General features: G+C 39.5%; 1 protein-coding gene across 2 annotated transcripts in view; it reads right to left on the bottom strand.

The window, feature by feature from the left end:
- LOC126976422 (syndecan) overlaps positions 1-11,361 on the bottom strand; it is a 319,751-nt gene that overhangs the window by 136,706 nt on the left and 171,684 nt on the right. The gene's annotated exons all lie outside the window — the stretch shown is intronic.

The following is an 11,361-nucleotide window of genomic DNA, read 5'->3' as shown; positions in this document are numbered from 1 at the left end:
TAAGAGTACTGATGGCCCACCACTTTCCGGGGGCTACTCATCAACCATCTATAGCAAAGCCTACACAACGGCCTCTTGTCGAGGACTGGCGTAGAGCGGCAAAGATAATCAGACCCCGGGACATAAGGTGGGCCATCAAAACTCTTAAACCCTATAAGTCAAGCGGTCTAGACAACATTTTTCCACCGCTTCTTCAACAGGGCTCGGATATCCTAGTACCGCTACTAGTCAAGATATACCGGGTAAGCTTTGCCTGGGGCTATCTTCCAGAACAATGGACTAAAACAGAGGTGATCACCTCAGCCCAGACTCTCTTGTAACACCAGAGGAATGACAAGAGCGTTGCTGACCTTATAAGGCGTCGAATAAACTTCAAATGAATTGGACTATGAAAACTGAAAACACATTGGTACATGGCGGGCGAGGATCAAACCGGGGGCTCCGTGGTGAGAGTCAACGGTCCAACCTAACCTTACCTAACCTAACAAGTTATTATCTACTCTTCTAAAGTCTTATAACCTAATAATCTAACCAATATCCGGGCGACCGAGCCTTTCTCGGATTTTTAAGAAAGTACAAAACTTGAAATACTATATATATATATTACAAGAATTGCTCGTTTAAAGATTTTTTATGAAAATTAGGGTCGAGACGAGCCGGACGTTCAGCTGATGGTAATTGATACGCCCTGCCCATTACAATGCAGTGCTGCTCAGGATTCTTGAAAGACCCAAAAATTCTGAGCGGCACTACAACTGAGCTCGTAACCTTAATACATAAGTTGTTAGGTCTCATTTGCACAGTAATTTCACTAGCTACGGCGCCCTTCAGACCTAAACACAGTAATGCTTACACATTACTGCTTCACGGCAGAAATAGGCGCCGTTGTGGTACCCATAGTCTACCCGGCATCCTGTGCAATGGAGCCTCCACTGGTTAAAAGATATAAGATTTATGTAGCATAAAAATAGTTTATACATCGGCTGAAAATAATATAAGTATTTTGAAGTGAGCGTGTCTATGTCGGTTAGTTCTCTTATGTTGTTTAATCGCGTATGCAGCAGAGTTATAAATATTGTATGTGCTGTTAATAGACCACTTTGGAAAGATGGATGTAGTAATTATTCAAGAAAAGCTACCATCAAATCATTATATCGAATATAATAACTGAAACTCCTAAATAAATTAACATGCAATTGTTCATTCCTCAAATACAACTGTTAAGATACAAAAGTGCCTTCGTAACTGTTCAATAGAATAAGCCGTTGAAAAACAAACTATTCGAATCCGTCCAATTTGAGCATGTCACTCAAAAGGATATGGAGTCTTAGATACACTGAGGGGCAATTCCAGTAACTTGTAAAGGAACATATTATACCTACATACAATTATCATATATTTACATATCATACTAGTCAATACTTACTGCTAGAAAAATGACAGCCGAGAATGGTGCAGCGGTTAGGACTGTGTATTAATTCACATAATTTTCCTAAATGGCAAAGAAAGAGGAAGCAGAGGCAACCGCATTCCTTACGACAAAGAGAAAGAAGAATTGATGTTCGAAATCGGAGACATTTTCTTTAAAAGTCATTTAGTAAGCAAAGTTTTTAATAATGTTGTAAATAAGTTTTTAATAATGTTGTAATTACAGTTTACAATAGCTTCTCCCCTTAACGTAATTCATGTACAAAAAAGTATCTCTAGTGGTTAGTATATGTAGCAAGAATAGTGGCAACATTATCGAGGAATGGTAAAGCTGTCGTGTAGTCCCTAAGGTAACAATCAAATCTTCGGTAACCATTCCAGTAGAGCTTTTGCTAGTACCTACTTGGTACAACTTGGCCCGTCTGAGCTCTACAGCCAAGTTTAAGCTAACATGAAACAGTTCAAGCAAATGTCAGGTAGTATTTTAATTAAAAAAATCTGCAATCTGTTAAAAGTAAAAAATTAGGTGTCAGATACATAAGATGTTCTGCTTATATTCATCTATAACGCTCAAAGAATAAACGACAATTTGGATATACCATATTAAAGTAACTTAAAAGACTAAAATCTAGTATAAACAATGACCGAATTATAAAAATACCGAAAAATAAAAAGTGAAAAAATAATATATTTTGGTGTGAGATAGATTATTTTTTTTAATGAACATTGGAACACTATTCTACAAATTATTTTGCCCCAAAGTAGGCATAGCTTGGGTAGAGCACCCACGCTTTTACTATGGGTAGGGGTGCCAATCGTACTATAAAATAGAGTTTTGTACTCTATTTTATAGTACGATTGAATGATTGATCGAAGATATCTTGTAGGTATACTCTTTAATCTATCAATGTTTACTAAACTAGTGCCAGTCATAAAATATTATATAAACTTAGTCGACTACTTACTATTAATATGTTGGTATCCCTGATTACCCAAGCCACAATCGGACGTTTTTGAACACAGCCACTAATGCTAAATTATATCAATGCCATGCAGAATCAAATACCTTTTAAAAAAATATAAAATAAATGTAGCTCTTTTTTGAAGTCCGTACGTTTTATTTACCTCTTTTGAAATGAGATATACTCTATTTCTTCTAATAAAACCAGACAACGTTATATTTAATACAATATACAATACATAAACATACATAAATATATATATATATATATATATACATCCATAACACGGACAAAACATAGTACAAGTAGGTTACGAAAAATAACTCATGTACCAACGGGTCACGGCCCTTTATTTTTTTTTTATGGAATAGGAGGACAAACGAGCGTACGGGCGTTACACCTGGTGTTAAGTGATCATCGCCGCCCACACTCTCCTGCAACACCAGAGGAATCACAAGAGCGTTGCCGGCCTTTAAGGAAGGTGTACGCGCTTTTCTTGAAGGTACCCATGTCGTATCGTCCCGGAAACACCGCACAAGGAAGCTCATTCCACAGCTTCGTGGTACGAGGAAGAAAGCTCCTTGAAAACCGCACTGTGGAGGACCGCCACACATCCAGATGGTGGGGATGATATCGTAACTTGTGGCGTGTCGTGCGAAGGTGAAATTCGGCGGCAGGAATCAGGTTGAACAGCTCTTCGGAACACTCCCCGTGATAAATGCGGTAGAAGACACACAATGAAGCGACGTCTCTACGCAACGCCAAGTGATCCAGCCGTTCACAGAGTACTGGGTCCCCGACAATTCGAGCTGCTCTGCGTTGCACGCGGTCAAATGGATCGAGCTGATACTGGGGTGCGCCAGACCAGAGATGACAGCAATACTCCATGTGAGGCCGGACCTGCGCTTTGTAGAGCGCTAGAATGTAGGCCGGCTTGAAGTATTGCCGTGCTCTATTTGTGACGCCCAGTTTCTTTGAAGCCAGTTTGGCTTTGCCCTCCAGATGGCCACGGAATTGGCAATTGCTCGAGATTTCGAGACCCAGTATTCCGATACTAGGTCCGCGGCTTTAAGAGTGTTCTCGAAGAGCGGTGATACGGCAAATGGGGTTTTTTAGTGGTAAACGCGCAAACTTGAGTCTTCTGGGGGTTAAATTGGACAAGGTTCAACTTACCCCATTCCGAGACCTTCTCGAGAGAGGACTCGATAGAAGACACAAGTTTCTCCCGGCACTGGTCGACGTTTTCCCGAGAGAGACCTGCATGGCCCGTGTATACGGCATCACCAGTGCTGTCGTCTGTATAGCAATGCATGTTGGCGGTGTTTAACATATCATTGATATGCAGAAGAAACAGCGTGGGAGATAGCACACAGCCTTGGGGCACTCCAGCGTTCACGGGCTTGGGATTCGAGCAATAACCGTCGATAACGACCTGTATGCTGTGCCCAGTGAGGAAGCTGGAGGTCCACTTGCATAAGCTCTCGGGAAGCCCAAATGATGGAAGTTTTGCGAGGAGCGCCTTGTGCCATACACGATCAAAGGCCTTCGCTATATCCAGACCAATTGTCAGGCCTTCCCCCTTGCTTTCAATATCCCCATCTATGTGTTAGGTATACCAGAAGATCGCCAGTCGACCGACCATGGCGAAAGCCGTACTGCCGGTCGTTGATCAACTGGTGACCCTCAAGGTATACCAAGAGCTGGCGGTTAATTATGCTCTCCATGATTTTGGAGAGTAGGGAGGTAATAGCAATAGGCCTGTAGTTTGCCGGATCCGAACTGTCTCCTTTTTTTGGGATCGGATGGACAAGGGCTGACTTCCATGAATCAGGGACTACGCCTTTTGAATAAGAGTGCCAGTTTTAACCAGCATCTGTTTTATATAGGTGTCACCAGACAGTCCACTGTGCAGAGCCTGCATGGATGCAGATGAAACAGCCGCACACATCATTCTAGAGCGTAGGAGTGTGGCTACGTACCGGGCCAAACACCTGGGGTCACCGACGACTCTCCCCGAGGTCATGGGTGACATCAGAGGTTTGATACAATACCTTGAGGAGCTGGGTTGGCAGGATTAGCCGCGCACCTCACCACGCAAAATAGGCGCGCTGTAGTCGTCGAGTTGCGGATAATAGCCCGTGATAACCTATAACCTAAACACGTACACAAACATCCATATTGATAATATAAATGTTTGCACCTACTGGGATTCAAAACCGCGACGTGTAGTTTAGTAGGTCGGGTAACCACTGGGCTATATGGGTCCTCAACTTTCGTCGTCAGTTTATTGATAACATTTAAAAAGAAACGTTACAGGGAATACAATCAAAACAACCGATGTACATGACCTCACTTCGAATACGATACGTGCCCTTGCCATTGTCCACTTAATGTAGACGCCTCCTATATTATGTCGTCTAATGACTTTTGATAGTGACATTTTTTTTATTGTTTGATTTATTATACCCTGGTTATCTTATATGAACGATTAAATACAAATTAATTAGTAGATATCTGGTAGATATCGTGTGATGAGGAAATTCTTGTTTGACTTCATACTTCAGACTTTTATGCACATATTTTACTGCAATTTAAATTTTTTAGTAGGCCACAATGTAAACAAAGTAAAACTAAATGTTAGTAAATGTATTGAAGTACGTGACAAAAACATTCATAGCTTCCATCAGAAAGACGAATACCTACATAAAATATACACAGAGTCGAAAGCATAATAATAAAATTTCAATATCTGCGATATAACCAGATTTTTGCTTAAAATTTAATACGTTTATAAGGTCTGTCTGTCTGTTCCGGTTAATCTCAGTAACAGTTGGAAAAATTGTAATGTGACTGTTACTAGCAGATAGCTCATATTGAAGGGAAAGCTCAAGAGTCCTGCGAAAAAAATACTACGTACAAAATCGTGAGCAAGATGCTCTTCAAAGTTCAGTTTTCCACGCATTCAAACTAATTTAGTTTTAAACTTAATGTGCGAGGTAACTGAGCAACCCGAGTGTGCGTAGCGACCTTGTGGAGCGATTTGAGTGTTACCACTAGAGCTGTTCGAGGTATCTTAGCGCTGCGAGAATGCGTAGTAACGTTATGGAACGATGTGTTTGATTTCACTAGACATGTGCGAAGTAGCTTAGCGCTGTCGCTTAGCGCGACTGTGGATCGATTTGAATGTTTCAAATAGAGATGTTCAAGGAAGCTTAGCGGCGCGAGGATTCGTAGCGACGCTGTGGAACGATGTTACTGTTGTTAATAGAGATGTGCGATGTAACTGAGCGGTGCAAGGATGCGTAGCGACGCTGTGGAACGATGTTACTGTTGCTAATAGAGATGTGCGATGTAGCTGAGCGGTGCAAGGATGCGTAGCGACGCTGTGGAACGATGTTACTGTTGCTAATAGAGATGTGCGATGTAGCTGAGCGGTGCAAGGATGCGTAGCGACGCTGTGGAACGATGTTACTGTTGCTAATAGAGATGTGCGATGTAGCTGAGCGGTGCAAGGATGCAAAGCGACGCTGTGGAACGATGTTACTGTTGCTAATAGAGATGAGCGATGTAGCTGAGCGGTGCAAGGATGCGTAGCGACGCTGTGGAACGATGTTACTGTTTCTAATAGAGATGTGCGATGTAGCTGAGCGGTGCAAGGATGCGTAGCGATGCTGTGGTACGATGTTACTGTTTCTAATAGAGATGTGCGATGTAGCTGAGCGGTGCAAGGATGCGTAGCGACGCTGTGGAACGATGTTACTGTTGCTAATAGAGATGTGCGATGTAGCTGAGCGGTGCAAGGATGCGTAGCGACGCTGTGGAACGATGTTACTGTTCCTAATAGAGATGTGCGATGTAGCTGAGCGGTGCAAGGATGCGTAGCGACGCTGTGGAACGATTTGAATGTTTCAAATAGAGATGTTCAAGGAAGCTTAGCGGCGCGAGGATTCGTAGCGACGCTGTAAAACGATGTTTCTGTTGGTAATAGAGATGTGCGATGTAGCTGAGCGGTGCAAGGATGCGTAGCGACGCTGTGGAACGACGTTACTGTTGCTAATAGAGATGTGCGATGTTGCTGAGCGGTGCAAGGATGCGTAGCGACGCTGTGAAACGATTTGAATGTTTCAAATAGAGATGTTCAAGGAAGCTTAGCGGCGCGAGGATTCGTAGCGACGCTGTGGAACGATGTTACTGTTGCTAATAGAGATGTGCGATGTAGCTGAGCGGTGCAAGGATGCGAAGCGACGCTGTGGAAAGATTTGAATGTTTCAAATAGAGATGTTCAAGAAAGCTTAGCGGCGCGAGGATTCGTAGCGACGCTGTGGAACGATGTTACTGTTGCTAATAGAAATGTGCGATGTAGCTGAGCGGTGCAAGGATGCGTAGCGACGCTGTGGAACGATTTGAATGTTTCCACTAGAGATCTTCAAGGTAGCTCAGCGGCGCGAGGATTCGTAGCGACGCTGTGGAACGATGTTACTGTTGTTAATAGAGATGTGCGATGTAGCTGAGCGGTGCAAGGATGCGTAGCGACGCTGTGGAACGATTTGAATGTATCCACTAGAGATCTTCAAGGAAGCTCAGCGGCGCGAGGATTCGTAGCGACGCTGTGGACAGATGTTACTGTTGTTAATAGAGATGTGCGATGTAGCTGAGAAGTGCGAGAATTCTATTCCTTGTTTTGTATATAAAAAAAACTTCGCCCGCTGTAATAAACTTAGTGATTGCATTGGTTCCTAACAAACACACCTCTCGATACGCATCGTCTTATATATCTGGTGGACATAGAGCCTGACACGTGCGAAATAACGGTCGGTGACTCATAATAAACGGCATTTGATTCCTGATAAGGGTTTTTTTTGTTACCAATAAAGAAATCTAAATCGCACATTTCCGTTGAATAAACCAATACTTAATCTACGTAAGTTTTATAATAAATCTTCATTCATAAATATTTCAATTAGTATCTAATTTTATATAGGCCGTAATAAAAGACACCCACGACTGTATCTATATTGTAAGTACTGTTTTATACATTTTAAAATAACAGTGAGATATTATGGCTCAATTGAAACTTTTAAAACTACAGTTTTAGTGGCTTTCTCTTCATCTACGTATGTACTAGCTGCTCCCCGCGACCCCGTCTGTGTAGACGCCATAAAGCAGCAAAAATAAATCCTAAATCTACCTGTTGTACCAAACTTTTTTTTTATATAAGAGTGGGCAAACGGGCAAGAGGCTCACGGGATGGGGAGAGGTGAGGCAACCGCCCATGGACATTCGCAACAACAGGTGTGTCAAGAAATGCGTCTCTTGTTAATATTCGAAATAAATCTTTACAGGAGTTTATGCGTTTACCAGGACATACATTCAGAAAAACGGTCAAACAAACAAAAAATCTGCAAAGTATTTTTTGGATTCACTATTGTTTAAAGAACACAAAGCAAATATTCTTGATCAGAAATGATACTTATGAATATCAAAAGTTTTGTTTCTTTTTTACATGTACCATATAATATGTAAAGAAAGACGGAAGACGCAGTGTTGGTAGACCAAGTACAAGATGGAACGATGATCTGGTTAAGTTCGTCGGAATACGTTGGATGAGGGCAGCTCAGGACCGATCGTCGTGGAAATCTTTGGGGAAGGCCTTTGTCCAGCAGTTGTCGTCTTCCGGCTGATGACGATGATGATCTGATCAAATTATAACCACCAACGTTTCAAAAGCACTTACCTTGTTGATCAATAAAAGAATTTAAGAAAGTATAACATATCAAATAGTACCCACTATAAGTCATACTATCAAAGATAACACCGTGAATGTAGCTACTGAGTCACCATGTAATCATAACGCGTAAATATCCAGTGCATTATCCAAATAATCCATAATTAAATTAGCATAGTATAAGTAATCCCTACAATAATTCTTTATGGCGCTATATGTGATCTTGTCCGTTTAATAACATAAACATTTTTTTGTGAAAAGTGTAGGTTTACCTATATATGTAAAGGAAGTTTTATATTTATACAAAGTAATAAAAGTAAAACTAATATTTACAGGAAATTATTGACAGACAGACAGAACATGTTTTTTTTAATTAAGGTTTGGGGTTGAATAATACATAATATTATGTAATAATTTAATTAAAAAAATGGTGTATAATACTTTTGAACGTAATAAATTAAAATATATAGTAAATATTGATTAATGGTAAGGGAATAAAAAAAAATTTAAGATAAAAATATTTTCTGCTTTAATTTGGCATCCGCCAGCTTTGAAACTCATAGGCACTATTGAGGTTAAAAAAATGCGGCAAAGGAAACCCAATTTTCATTAATATCCTAGTAGATATACAAAAAATATTGAAAATGAATAACTAATAACTATAGAAATTTAATTTGTACCAAAATTTAGAGATGATGTGGGATTTGTTACCACGCGTCCGAATGACGCATGATCTGTAAAAATTTGTATGTTCAACTCTTGGGTTGTGGCGCCATTAGGCGATCCCTATGAGGGCGATCACTTAAAGATAACAAATATTTACGAATAACTGAATTGGTTTAACAGAATTCAAAGTTAGATATATATAGAAGTTAGATGAAAAGTTCACAAATTCAAACAAATATATACATAGTAGTTTGGTCTCATTGCGGCGAATGAAATGAACAGGCGCTGACAGCGGCAGCATTTTCTGTGAAATTAATAGGCTGATGAAATGTAACATCTTATGTAAAGCTTACAATTATTGTCAGTCAAACAAGAACCCTGAGCGATACTGCATTTTAATGGGTAGAGCATTAGTTGAATTTAGATTTATTTCTGCTTATCTGGTCAATATTTCTAAAAACAAACACACACAACTCCTAAATAAATTATATAATATCTGACTCTGTTCGCTGTGAATTATTATTAGTATACTTTCATATCTAATTTCTGAGCTGTACGCAAAAATTTTATTGCTTTGTTATGATAACCAAAACAGTAGCAAATAGACCGCAATTAAGAAATTATCGAAATAAACTCCTCGTATATGAGTTTATTGATGTTAAGATATGCAATCTGGAAAGATTGATATTCTGTAAGTCGTCGTTGTTATAAAAAGAATGGGACAGCCAGCGATACACATCAGTCAGAAGAATATGTTTGTTGTGCTACCATTGGTATTCTTCGTAGCTTGCTCCCAAGCTTTACCAGCTGAGTTTAGTTCAGCTAGGGACAAGGTTTACGATGTGGTACGTCATACATTAAGAAATTTATTCGTTTGTATATTTATAGCAATCATTCATTTAAAATAATTAAAATTTCCATTTTCTACTACTGAGGTAGGGTTTTTCCGATTTCTTTTTAAATTAAAATTATTATTCGGTTAGAAAAAAACCAAACCCCTTCAAAATATAGGCGACATGAGGTTGTTCCATTAAAGCTTTGTTACACCGCGTTGCATTTTTTCGTCCATCTATCGCATGTCGCATAACAGCCGTCTGCGGAGTAGGGGTAAAGTTGGATCATTAATTTCAACGACTGTTTCAAGTAAGGTTGGCCGAGTAGCCTATATCGCCTTCTACAAGTGACTTGTAAAGTTCATATTTAAGTTTAATATACTATTTCAGCATGAAACAATAGTAAAAGCGGGCTTTCATGTCGAAAGCCACGATATCGTCACTAAAGACGGCTACATTCTGGAATTGATCAGAATTCCATTTGGAAGAAATGGTAATGAAAATGTACGAAGACCTCCAGTGTTGATGATGCATGGATTAACAGCATCTGCAAACGCTTATACGCACCTTGGGCCTGAGGAAGGTCTAGGTAAGATAGATTTTAAAGTATTCCTTGGCATAAATTAATATCATCGAAACTTTTATTTATATGATATATTTTCAAGTCAATTTATAACAGAAACTTAAATATAAGTGTCTCAGTTAGTCTTACATCTTTGGGCAGTTTGGTATCGAGGCACTTGGTCCCGTGGTGCTCAGTGTCACAGAGAATGTACAAAGTACAGCCTAGCTATCCACCGCGGAAATAATGTCATTCTTGGTACACTTCCTCGTGGTGCTACTTCTAATTTCATATGAAGTAATGTAAATATTGTTTTGAGCTTAATTTTGTTTTGGTTAAATATTAAACTATAAAGCTTTAACATAATCATCATCTCTCCAAAGATCTCCAGGACGATCAGTCCTGCGCTGCCCTTATCCAACCTATTTCGGCAACACAGTGTCTTCCGGTAAAAATAATATAAGTAATTTATTTTCGCAGCATACAACCTTGTGAACGAAGGATTGGATGTTTGGCTGGGTAATGCTCGAGGTGTTGCTAATTCAAGGCGTCACATTTCACTCAATCCTGATAACTCTCGAGACAAGTTGGAATTTTTTGACTTTACGTGGGAAGAAATCGCCATAATTGATGTAGCAGCCATGGTTGACTACATCCTTGAAAAAACTAATGAAGAGAAGCTTCATTATGTCGGCCATTCTCAAGGTGGAACAGTGTTCTTGGTTCTTAATTCATTGAGACCAGAATATAACGACAAATTCATATCAGCTCACTTGCTGGCTGGAGTTGGGTACCAAAATTATTTTCCCGATGCATCAATAAGACTTCTAGCTAGAACTACAGATATGATTTACGTAAGTTTCAAACAATTTAATAGTGTTACTTTTATAATTTAATTTCTATTTACTCATTATTTGTTTTTATTTTAGACTGTAGCTAGAATTTCGGGTAATATTGAAGTTAACGGTCCAAGTCAAAATAATCGCATGATTGAACTAGCAGCCCTTAGCCAATGTGAGAGCAGTGACGTTGATGGAGATATTTGTGGAAGATTCAGTATTGAGGACGTCTTTGTAAGTATTCTCCTTATTTATGATTTTAAAAAGATATCCAGAGTACAAAAAGTAACACATCGAACTAAACTGAAATATTTTTGAGAAATAAATTCTATAATTATAGTAGAAA

Source organism: Leptidea sinapis, chromosome 40, assembly GCF_905404315.1.
Source record: "Leptidea sinapis chromosome 40, ilLepSina1.1, whole genome shotgun sequence".
Classification (NCBI taxonomy): domain Eukaryota; kingdom Metazoa; phylum Arthropoda; class Insecta; order Lepidoptera; family Pieridae; genus Leptidea; species Leptidea sinapis.
This window is presented reverse-complemented; position numbering and strand designations above follow the sequence as displayed.